The sequence below is a fragment of the Puma concolor genome, chromosome B3 (genome assembly GCF_028749965.1).
Source record: "Puma concolor isolate L17-30 chromosome B3, mPumCon1.1.hap2, whole genome shotgun sequence".
NCBI lineage: Eukaryota > Metazoa > Chordata > Mammalia > Carnivora > Felidae > Puma > Puma concolor.
Genome location: NC_141672.1, coordinates 78,522,277 through 78,535,039, shown reverse-complemented (window position 1 = coordinate 78,535,039; position 12,763 = coordinate 78,522,277). Strand labels below are relative to the sequence as shown.

Below are 12,763 nucleotides of genomic sequence, written 5' to 3'. Positions count from 1 at the left end.
GTGGAGTCTCAAAAACAAAAGAAACAAACAATGGAGACCCAGGCTTATAGATACAGAGAACAAACTGGTGGTTGTCATATGGGAGGAGGGAGAGGGATGGGCAAAATAAATGAAGGGAAATAGACACAAAGTTTCAATTATAAAATAAATTTCAGGAATATGAAGTACAGCATAGGGAATTAGTCAATAATATCATAGTAACTTAGTATGTGGACACCTAGCAACTAGACTTCCTGTGGGGATCCTTTTCATAATATACCAAAATATCAAATCACTGATGTACACTGGAAACTAATAGGACTGTATATGTCAATTATACTTAAAACAAAGAAAAGAGTGGTTATAAAAAGCTTTCAGGAAGATGACACCTTATTCCTCTCTTATATTGTTGAAGAGAGCAAAAGAATGCCTAAAATCTGAAGGATAAAAGTTATATTTATAAACCTGCTAGAATACATTGAAATAGGAGGAAACATATGTCGTGTCTTCCAGGTTAAATCCCATTTTGAAGAGAGCAAAAGAAGGCCTAAAATCTGAAGGATAAAAGTTGTATTTATTAAATTTTTTTTAATGTTTTTATTTATTTTTGAAGGAGAGAGAGAGAGAGACAGAGCATGAGCGGGGGAGGAGCAGAGAGAGAGGGAGACACAGAATCAGAAGCAGGCTCCAGACTCTAAGCTGTCAGCACAGAGCCCGATGCGGGGCTGGAACCCACAAACTGTGAGATTATGACTTGAGCCGAAGGCGGACGCTCAACCGACTGAGCCACCCAGGCGCCCCTAAAAGTTGTATTTATAAACCTGCTAGAATACATTGAAATAAAAAAGGAGGAAAAATATGTCGTGTCTTCTAGGTTAAATCTTTTTTTTTTTTTAATTTTTTTTTCAACGTTTATTTATTTTGGGGACAGAGAGAGACAGAGCATGAACGGGCGAGGGGCAGAGAGAGAGGGAGACACAGAATCGGAAACAGGCTCCAGGCTCTGAGCCATCAGCCCAGAGCCCGACGCGGGGCTCGAACTCCCGGAACGCGAGATCGTGACCTGGCTGAAGTCGGACGCTTAACCGACTGCGCCACCCAGGCGCCCCGGTTAAATCTTTTTATAAGTAAACAACATTTCTATGGGACTCTATTTCATTTTTTCCTCTTAATGGCTTTATTGCAAAATTTTGCAGGGACACTTGAGTTTCCCTTTGAATAAATGGGACAAAAAGTGATGGTTGCCCTGACTCCTCTCCCCGCCCTCCAGCCAAATAAGTTTCAGCTGTTTGGGCATTTCTGTTGCCTCTAAAATCAAAAGAAACAGCAGCAAGCAAGAGTTACCGCGCGGAGTAGGACCCAGAAACCTGTGAGGCGGGGCATTCCCAGGTGTGCTGAGAATGCTAGGGCTCCAGGCCTTGGTGAAGCCTCAGGTGGGCGGAGCGCAGGCGCAGTGGGGAAGTGGGCCAAGGCCCCGGGCGCCGCCGGGAGGGCTGCAGACAGTGTGGTCAGGACGTGATGCCCCCTGGTTTGCCTTCTTTCGGACCTCTGTGCTTGCACGTCTATGGCACCACCTGGCTGGGCGGCCGGTGATGTCCAGGGGGTCTCCGGGCAGGATTGGCCGCTGGTCGAACACACACTGGGGGGAAGCCTGGCTGCCTCCGTGAGACCTCAGGTGGGCGTGGACGCCTTGAGGGCAGATGGGCCTTCCTGACAACGTGGGGGTGCTGGCCAGCGGGGACTCCTCCGAGGCATGGCCTGCTTCCTGTTGAGGATCCTTAGATGTCAGCAGCCACTTTTTGGGGACCCTGGATCTCGGCCAGGTAGGTGGACCGTCAGCACGCAGGTGTAGAGGCGGTGCCGGGCCGTGGAGAAGAAGCGGGTGGCGTCCACGGGCGGGTTCTTGCTGTGGAAGAGCGTGCCCCGCGTGTTGTCCTCATGCAGTGTCCCCTCTTTGTGTGATGTTCCTGCCGGGCACGTTCTTGATGGGTCCCACATAACGGCTCCCCGTCAGGATTGTTCTCTGGGTCAGCCTCTGGTACAGCCCTCCTTCCTCCTGGTCATGTAGTTGGGGCCTGTATTGTGATGATGATTTCACAGTATATACACACGGAATTATTACATTGTACACCTCAACTTTGACCCAACCTCAGGCAGCTTTCTGTCAGGGACATGGCAGTGATTTCTTAGTTGTGTGGGGCAGACAGCAGCTGTGGTCAGTCTGGTCCCAAAAATGAGGGGAAAATAAGTTGTTGGGGTTGTCCCAGTGAGGGGGTGATTAGTACTCTTTTACACGTAGTCCTGGTTAAAATGCCAAAATTGAGGGCTTTCCAGAGAGTTCATGAAAATGAGACGCAGAGAAGGGACTAGTCTTGGACTGTCTTCCACTTGAATTGAGACACTGTTCTTTTGGGACAAGAATCACATCACAGACATTTCAGCTTCTGCAGTGCTTCTATAATGCCTGTAACGGGGGGGGGGGGGGGGGGGAGGGAAAAGAACTTAAAAGGAAATCTGCCTTAGGATTAATTTCCTTGGTTTTTATTGGTATAATACTGATTATTGACTTTGTATACATTACAGATAGCTGTTTTTTTTTTTTTTTTACCATCAAGGTATATTTAATACTATTGACGTATTTATTTATGCAATTAAATGTTTGTCAAGCATCTGCTGTGTTTCAGATTCCATGAATGGAGCTAGGGGTGGATATAGAGTATTTAGGAACACACATTCCCAGTTGAGTGGAATTAAAGCAAGTATATAGTCACAAAATATTCTATCAGGTGAGAGCTATGATAGAGATAAACATGGTGTCTGAGAGTATAGGAGAGGGAAACTTAATCCAGTCCTGATGATTAGCAAAGGCTTCCCTTATTACCTCAATTTTTCTCTGCTTCCTGAGGACCCTGTATTTTGTCCTGTTACTATGCACACATACACACACACGCACAGCATGTTTAGCACAGAACCAGTCCTAGAGTAAATGCTGAAATAGATGCTAGATCCCACAGGTGTTTATGACTTTTTAGAGGTATCCGTGGCTCTTGTCTCATCCCCAATGTCTGCTCAGCTCTCCTCCTTGCTTTGGTCAGATCCATGAAGATGGATATGGACCCTGCACCCTCGCTTTGGGCACAGAAATCCCTGGAGCTGAGGTGTCTGGACTGGGTAAGGATGGCTGCTTGCCATGTTAGTGAAACTTGAGTGAGTAAAGTCACCAGTTTTCCCCAAACTGTGGACTTTTGCAGGGAACTTGTCATTGTCAGTGCACAGAGAGCCATACATTTATTTCATTTTTTACACATTTTTATTTAAATTCCAGTTAACATACAGTGTAATGTTATTTTCAGGTGTACAATATAGTGCTTCAACATTTTCGTACAATACTGGGTGCTCATTGCAAGTGCACTCCTTAATCCCCATCACGCATTTTACCCATCAGCCCACCCACCCTCCCTCCCTCTGGTAACAGTTCTCTCTGGTTAAGAGTCTGTTTCTTGGTTTGTCTCCTCTCTCTCTCTTTTTCTCCTTTGTTTCTTAAATTCCACCATAGATTTTAAATAAAGGAATTTCTTTGAATTTTGAAGAAGCGTTTATGAAACTCACTTTCCTATTTTGAAATAAATTAAAATACAGAATACAGTGTTTTCAAACTGTAATTTGAAGACTATTTACATTAAAATCACCTGAGATGCTTTTAAAATGCGAACAATCTGGATGCATCATTGCTTTGCTTTATTAGAATTCTGGGAACAAATCCCAGAAATATGCTTTTTACTATAAACTACTTCAGGTAATTCTAATTCACAGTCATGACTGAGAACCCCTGGATAATTGTCACATTATCCATCTATAAGAGTAGTTGCTATTAAAGGATGGTTAGAATAATTTGCTTATGTGAGAAGTCTCTGTTAATGGACCATGATGCATTCTTAGAAATACGTCACTAGGATATATTAATTCTAAAACTGTGACCTCATAAAATATGTTGTTTATGGACAGAAGAGTAGGTCACTGAGAATTTGCTCAGTGACGTTCAAGGCATCTTTTTCTATTTTTAAATAATTAGCATGAGTGGGAGAGAGGGGAAGAGGGAGAGAGAGTCCCATGACCCTGCTATCATGATCTGAGCTAAAATTGAGTGGGATTATCCACTGACTGAGCCACCCAGGCCCCCTGAAGTTGAAGGCGTCTTAAATATTTATTTACCTGTAGTCACTAAGAGATAAACTGCTTCCTCTTTTAGTTCTCTGTGCTTTATAAATGTTTTTCTTTAACATAAATATTTAAATAGTCTTTAAATCAAACTATTTTTGTCTAAAGAATCCTTCAAGTAATTTAAATGCCAAATTCTTAAAGCAGGGCCCCCAAATTTAAGAATTACCATCTGAAGTAAAATTTCATTGGATACTCTCTCCTGCTTTGTCAAAGACTAGTTGGCCATACATTTGAGGGTCCAGTTCTGGAGTCTCCATTCTATTCCATTGGTCTATGTGTTTGTTTTTGTGCCAATACCATACTGTCTTGATGATTATAGCTTTGTAGTAGAGGCTAAAGTCTGGGATTGTGATGCCTCCCACTTTGTTTTTCTTCTTCAATATTACTTTGGCTATTTGGGGTCTTTTGTGATTCCATAGAAATTTAAGAATTGTTTGTTCTAGCTTTGAGAAGAATGCTGGTGCAATTTTGTGAGATTGCATTGAATGTGTAGATTGCTTTAAGCACTATTGACATTTTAACAATATTTATTCTTCCAATCCATGAGCATGGAATGTTTTTCCATTTCTTTGTGTCTTCTTCAATTTCCTTCATAAGCCTTCTATAGTTTTCAGCATACCGATCTTTTACATCTTTGATTAGGTTTATACCTAGGTATTTTATGGTTCTTGGTGCGATTGTAAATGGGATCAGTTTCTCTATTTCTCTTTCTCTTGCTTCATTATTGGTGTATAAAATGCAACCAATTTCTGTACGTTGATTTTGTATCCTGAGACTTTGCTGAATTCATGTATCAGTTCTAGCAGACTTCTGGTGGAGTCTGCTGGGTTTTCCATGTAGAGTATCATGTTTTCTGCAAAAAGTGGAAGTTTGACTTCTTCTTTGCCAATTTTGATGCCTTTGATTTCTTTTTGTTGTCTGCTTCCTGATGCTAGGACTTCCAACACTATGTTAAACAACAGTGGTGAGGGTGGACATCCCTGTCATGTTAGTCACTTAACAAATGGTGCTGGGAGAACAGGACAGCAACATGCAGAAGAATGAAACTTGACCACTTTTTTACACCATACACGAAAATAAATTCAAAATGTATGAAAGACCTGAATGTGAGACAGGAAACCATAAAAACCCTAGAGGAGAAAGCAGGAAACAACCTCTTTGACCTCAGCCACAGCAATTTCTTACTTGACACATCTCCAGAGACAAGGGAATTAAAAGCAAAAATGAACTGTTGGGACTTCATTAAGATAAAAAGCTTCTGCACTGCAAAGAAAACAATCAATAAAACTAAAGGCAACCGATGGAACGGGGAAAAATATTTGCAAATGACATGTCAGATAAAGGGCTAGTATCCAAAATCTGTAAAGAACTCAGCTAATTCCACACCCAAAAAACAAGCAATCCAATGAAGAAATGGACAGAAGACATGAATAGACACTTCTCCAAAGAAGATATCCAGATGGTTAATGGACACATGAAATGATGCTCAGCATCACTCATCATCAGGAAAATACAAATCAAAGCCACACTGAGATACCACCTTACACCAGTCAGAGTGGCTAAAACAAACAAATCAGGAGACTATAGATGCTGGAGAGGATGTGGAGAAAGAGGAACCCTTTTGCACTGTTGGTGGGAATGCAAACTGGTGCAGCCACTCTGGAAAACAGTGTGGAGGTTCCTTAAAAAATTAAAAATAAAACTACCTTATGACCCAGCAATAGCACTGCTAGGAATTTACCCAAGGGATAAAGCAGTGCTGATGCATAGGGGCACATGTACCCCAATGTTTATAGCAGCACTTTCAACAATAGCCAAATTGTGGAAAGAGCCTAAATGTCCATCAACTGATGAATGGATAAAGAAGATGTGGTTTATATATACAATGGAATACTATTTGGCAATGAAAAAGAATGAAATCTGGCCATTTGCAGCAACATGGATGGAACTGGAGGGTATTATGCTAAGTGAAACAAGTCAGTCAGAGAACGACAAATACCATATATTTTCATTCATGTGTGGATCTTGATTAACTTAACAGAAGACTGTGCGGGATGGGAAGGGGAAAAAGTAGCTACAGAGAGGGAGTGAGGCAAACCATAAGAGACTCTTAAATACAGAGAACAAACTGAGGGTTGATGGGGGATAGGAGAGAGGTGGAAAGTGGGTGATGGGCGTTAAGGAGGGCACTTGTTGGGATGAGCACTGGGTGTTTTTTGGAAACCAATTTGACAATATATTTAAAAATAAATAAATAAATAAAATAAATAAATAAATAAATAAATAAATAAATAAATAAATAAATAAAATGAAAAATAAGTAAAATTTCATTTCTATACAATGGGAAAATTAGTTTTTTCATTTCTGTGTTTTCCTCCTTGATCTCAGATGCAGTTTGAAGAAGAAAAGGTTAGGGAGACTTTCATAGAAAGAAATGTGTGTCCAGCTGTTGGATCTCCTGATATTGCCACTTTCTTCCATTAGAAGGGCCCTGAGGATCTTGCTGAAGGAAGGGTTACTTGCAGTTTTATGATTCTGCTTAAGAAACATATTCTTCCCAATTCATTCCTTTAAATCAATTATCAGAATTCTGTGGCAGGCCAGAAAGAATTGGCACGAGATTTTCAGTGTGCTAGACAGAAAAAATATGCAGCCGAGAATCCTTTATCCAGCAAGTCTGTCATTTAGAATCGAAGGAGAGATAAAGGTCTTCCCAAACAAACAAAAACTGAAGGAATTTGTCACCACTAAACCAGCCCTCCAAGAGATCCTAAGGGGGACCCTGTGAGACAAAGTACCAGAGACATCACTACAAGCATAAAACATACAGACATCACAATGACTCTAAACCCATATCTTTCTATAATAACACTGAATGTAAATGGACTAAATGCGCCAACCAAAAGACATAGGGTATCAGAATGGATAAAAAAACAAGACCCATCTATTTGCTGTCTACAAGAGACTCATTTTAGACCTGAGGACACCTTTAGATTGAGAGTGAGGGGATGGAGAACTATTTATCATGCTACTGGAAGCCAAAAGAAAGCTGGAGTAGCCATCCTTATATCAGACAAACTAGACTTTAAATTAAAGGCTGTAACAAGAGATGAAGAAGGACATTATATAATAGTGACAGGGTCTATCCATCAGGAAGAGCTAACAATTATAAATGTCTATGCGCCGAATACCGGAGCGCCCAAATATATAAAACAATTACTCATAAACACAAGCAACCTTATTGATAAGAATGTGGTAATTGCAGGGGACTTTAACACCCCACTTACAGAAATGGATAGATCATCTAGACACACGATCAATAAAGAAACAAGGGCCCTGAATGAGACATTGGATCAGATGGACTTGACAGATATATTTAGAACTCTGCATCCCAAAGCAACAGAATATACTTTCTTCTCGAGTGCACATGGAACATTCTCCAAGATAGATCATATACTGGGTCACAAAACAGCCCTTCATAAGTTTACAAGAATTGAAATCATACCATGCATACTTTCAGACCACAACGCTATGAAGCTTGAAATCAACCACAGAAAAAAGTCTGGAAAACCTCCAAAAGCATGGAGGTTAAAGAACACCCTACTCACGAATGAGTGGGTCAACCAGGCAATTAGAGAAGAAATTAAAAAATATATGGAAACAAACGAAAATGAAAATACAACAATCCAAACGCTTTGGGACGCAGCAAAGGCAGTCCTGAGAGGAAAATACATTGCAATCCAGGCCTATCTCCAGAAACAAGAAAAATCCCAAATACAAAATCTAACAGCACACCTAAAGGAAATAGAAGCAGAACAGCAAAGGCAGCCTAAACCCAGCAGAAGAAGAGAAATAATAAAGATCAGAGCAGAAATAAACAATATAGAATCTAAAAAAACTGTAGAGCAGATCAATGAAACCAAGAGTTGGTTTTTTGAAAAAATAAACAAAATTGACAAACCTCTAGCCAGGCTTCTCAAAAAGAAAAGGGAGATGACCCAAATAGATAAAATCATGAATGAAAATGGAATGATTACAACCAATCCCTCAGAGATACAAACAATTATCAGGGAATACTATGAAAAATTATATGCCAACAAATTGGACAACCTGGAAGAAATGGACAAATTCCTGAACACCCACACTCTTCCAAAACTCAATCAGGAGGAAATAGAAAGCTTGAACAGACCCATAACCAGCGAAGAAATTGAATCGGTTATCAAAAATCTCCCAACAAATAAGAGTCCAGGACCAGATGGCTTCCCAGGGGAGTTCTACCAGACATTTAAAGCAGAGATAATACCTATCCTTCTCAAGCTATTCCAAGAAATAGAAAGGGAAGGAAAACTTCCAGACTCATTCTATGAAGCCAGTATTACTTTGATTCCTAAACCAGACAGAGACCCAGTAAAAAAAGAGAACTACAGGCCAATATCCCTGATGAATATGGATGCCAAAATTCTCAATAAGATACTAGCAAATCGAATTCAACGGCATATAAAAAGAATTATTCACCATGATCAAGTGGGATTCATTCCTGGGATGCAGGGCTGGTTCAACATTCGCAAATCAATCAACGTGATACATCACATTAACAAAAAAAAAGAGAAGAACCATATGATCTTGTCAATCGATGCAGAAAAGGCCTTTGACAAAATCCAGCACCCTTTCTTAATAAAAACTCTTGAGAAAGTCGGGATAGAAGGAACATACTTAAAGATCATAAAAGCCATTTATGAAAAGCCCACAGCTAACATCATCCTCAACGGGGAAAAACTGAGAGCTTTTTCCCTGAGATCAGGAACACGACAGGGATGCCCACTCTCACCGCTGTTGTTTAACATAGTGCTGGAAGTTCTAGCATCAGCAATCAGACAACAGAAGGAAATCAAAGGCGTCAAAATTGGCAAAGATGAAGTCAAGCTTTCGCTCTTTGCAGATGACATGATATTATACATGGAAAATCCGATAGACTCCACCAAAAGTCTGCTAGAACTGATACATGAATTCAGCAAAGTTGCAGGATACAAAATCAATGTACAGAAATCAGTTGCATTCTTATACACTAACAATGAAGCAACAGAAAGACAAATAAAGAAACTGATCCCATTCACAATTGCACCAAGAAGCATAAAATACCTAGGAATCAATCTAACCAAAGATGTAAAGGATCTGTATGCTGAAAACTATAGAAAGCTTATGAAGGTAATTGAAGAAGATTTAAAGAAATGGAAAGACATTCCCTGCTCATGGATTGGAAGAATAAATATTGTCAAAATGTCAATACTACCCAAAGCTATCTACACATTCAATGCAATCCCAATCAAAATTGCACCAGCATTCTTCTCGAAACTAGAACAAGCAATCCTAAAATTCATATGGAACCACAAAAGGCCCCGAATAGCCAAAGTAATTTTGAAGAAGAAGACCAAAGCAGGAGGCATCACAATCCCAGACTTTAGCCTCTACTACAAAGCTGTCATCATCAAGACAGCATGGTATTGGCACCAAAACAGACACATAGACCAATGGAATAGAATAGAAACCCCAGAACTAGACCCACAAACGTACGGCCAACTCATCTTTGACAAAGCAGGAAAGAACATCCAATGGAAAAAAGACAGTCTCTTTAACAAATGGTGCTGGGAGAACTGGACAGCAACATGCAGAAGGTTGAAACTAGACCACTTTCTCACACCATTCACAAAAATAAACTCAAAATGGATAAAGGACCTGAATGTGAGACAGGAAACCATCAAAACCTTAGAGGAGAAAGCAGGAAAAGACCTCTCTGACCTCAGCCGTAGCAATCTCTTACTCGACACATCCCCAAAGGCAAGGGAATTAAAAGCAAAAGTGAATTCCTGGGACCTTATGAAGATAAAAAGCTTCTGCACAGCAAAGGAAACAACCAACAAAACTAAAAGGCAACCAACGGAATGGGAAAAGATATTTGCAAATGACATATCGGACAAAGGGCTAGTATCCAAAATCTATAAAGAGCTCACCAAACTCCACACCCGAAAAGCAAATAACCCAGTGAAGAAATGGGCAGAAAACATGAATAGACACTTCTCTAAAGAAGACATCCAGATGGCCAACAGGCACATGAAAAGATGTTCAGCGTCGCTCCTTATCAGGGAAATACAAATCAAAACCACACTCAGATATCACCTCACGCCAGTCAGAGTGGCCAAAATGAACAAATCAGGAGACTATAGATGCTGGAGAGGATGTGGAGAAACGGGAACCCTCTTGCACTGTTGGTGGGAATGCAAATTGGTGCAGCCGCTCTGGAAAGCAGTGTGGAGGTTCCTCAGAAAATTAAAAATAGACCTACCCTATGACCCAGCAATAGCACTGCTAGGAATTTATCCAAGGGACACAGGAGTACTGATGCATAGGGGCACTTGTACCCCAATGTTCATAGCAGCACTCTCAACAATAGCCAAATTATGGAAAGAGCCTAAATGTCCATCAACTGATGAATGGATAAAGAAATTGTGGTTTATATACACAATGGAGTACTACGTGGCAATGAGAAAAAATGAAATATGGCCTTTTGTAGCAACGTGGATGGAACTGGAGAGTGTGATGCTAAGTGAAATAAGCCATACAGAGAAAGACAGATACCATATGGTTTCACTCTTATGTGGATCCTGAGAAACTTAAGAGAAACCCATGGGGGAGGGGAACAAAAAAAAAAAAAAAAAAAAAAAAAAAAAAAAAAAAAAAGAGGTTAGAGTGGGAGAGAGCCAAAGCATAAGAGACTGTTGAGAACTGAGAACAAACTAAGGGTTGATGGGGGGTGGGAGGGAGGAGAGGGTGGGTGATGGGTACTGAGGAGGGCACCTTTTGGGATGAGCACTGGGTGTTGTATGGAAACCAATTTGACAATAAATTTCATATATAAATAAAAAAAAAAATAAATAAAAAAAAAAAAAAAAAAAAAAAAAAAAGAAAGAGAAAAAAAAAAAAAAAAAAAAAAAGAATTCTGTGAAGCTATTATGTAAATAATATGTAAATAGCTATTATGTAAAGCTATAATGTCTCATTTCAACATTAACCTGTAAATCTCCTGAAGTCAGGATCAGTGTTTTACCTCAAAACTTTACATAGTACTAGGCAAATGGTAGAAGCTTTTTAGGAATATTAGTTATTAAATATTTTAGCCAAATGGATAAGTTAACACACTATTTAAAAAAAAAAAACCTTATAGCTTTAACGAAGATTTCTTCCTAAATCAGATTTAATAAAAGCTTAAATGTGTGTTTTTAAATAATAATTTTTGATAAATTCTTTATTATTTTGGTTTTGGTCTTTTAGGTATCACTAGACATAGCCAATATGTGAAGCAAATTACTCTGAAGTCTTAATTTGTATTCCTGGGACTTTCTACCTATGGACCAGTGCTACATTTTCTCCTTGCTTTCTCTACTGGGTTTTCTGTAACAATGGTCCTGGGAAACCTCCTTGTGTTTACAGTGACCTTTGATCCTCATTTACATTACCCCCCATGTACTTCCTTTTAGCTAAACTCTCCTTTATTGATTTGTGTCTTTCCACCTTAAGGGTTTCTAAGATGATTGTGACCTGTATTCTGGGCACAAAACCACATACTTTCAGGAGTGTGTCACCAGATGTTTGCCCTTCATGTCCTGGGTGGATCCGAGATGGTCCTGCTCATCGCCATGGCCTTGGACAGATATGTGGCCATATGCAAGCCCCTCCACTACCTGACTATCATGAGCCCACAGATGTGCATTTTGCTTCTGTCCGGTGCTTGGGTTATTGGCCTCATTCATGCAGTGGTCCAGTTAGCTTTTGTTGTCCATTTGCCTTTTTGTGGTCCTAATGAGATAGATAGCTTTTACTGTGACCTTCCTTGGCTTATCAAACTTGCCTGCACAGACACCTACAGAATGGAATTCATGGTTAATGCCAACAGTGGGTTCGTTTCCATGGGCACCTTCTTCTTAGTGCTTATCTCCTATATCTTCATCCTGGTCACTGTATGGAAATGTTCCTCAGGTGGTTTGTCTAAAGCCTTTTCTACTCTGTCAGCTCACATCACTGTGGTGGTTTTGTTCTTCGGACCGTGCATCTTTGTTTATGTGTGGCCATTTCCCACAGTGCCAGTGGATAAGTTTTCTTGCCATTTTGGACTTTATAATCACACCCATTCTGAATCCCATTATCTACACATTGAGGAACAAGGACATGAAGTTGGCAATGAGGAGACGGAGTTTGAGGATGATCTTCTAAATAGCTCTAAATGAGAAAACAAGTCATGCCTCCTGCAAGCAATACTGTATGCACAAGTATTGAAGGGTTAAATATTATCTTAAGACCATTTGTTTTCTTTATTTCAGTAGCACAAATATCTTGGGTAGTTTATTTCATATTAAAGGCCAATAGTGTGATTATAAATTTATTTAAGGCTATTTTGCATATTTTAAGATTTTAAATTACTGAAATACACTTTTTGTTTCACTTACATATCGACTGGTCTATAGAATCTTGGAAAGTTTTTTGAATTTCAAGGCATATTTGCAGAGGTACC

At 39.9% G+C, this 12,763-nt stretch overlaps 1 pseudogene; it reads left to right on the top strand.

The window, feature by feature from the left end:
* The first annotated feature begins 11,582 nt into the window (after positions 1 to 11,582).
* On the top strand, positions 11,583 to 12,465 carry LOC112855643 (olfactory receptor 4F15-like; annotated as a pseudogene).
* The last annotated feature ends 298 nt before the right edge of the window (positions 12,466 to 12,763 follow it).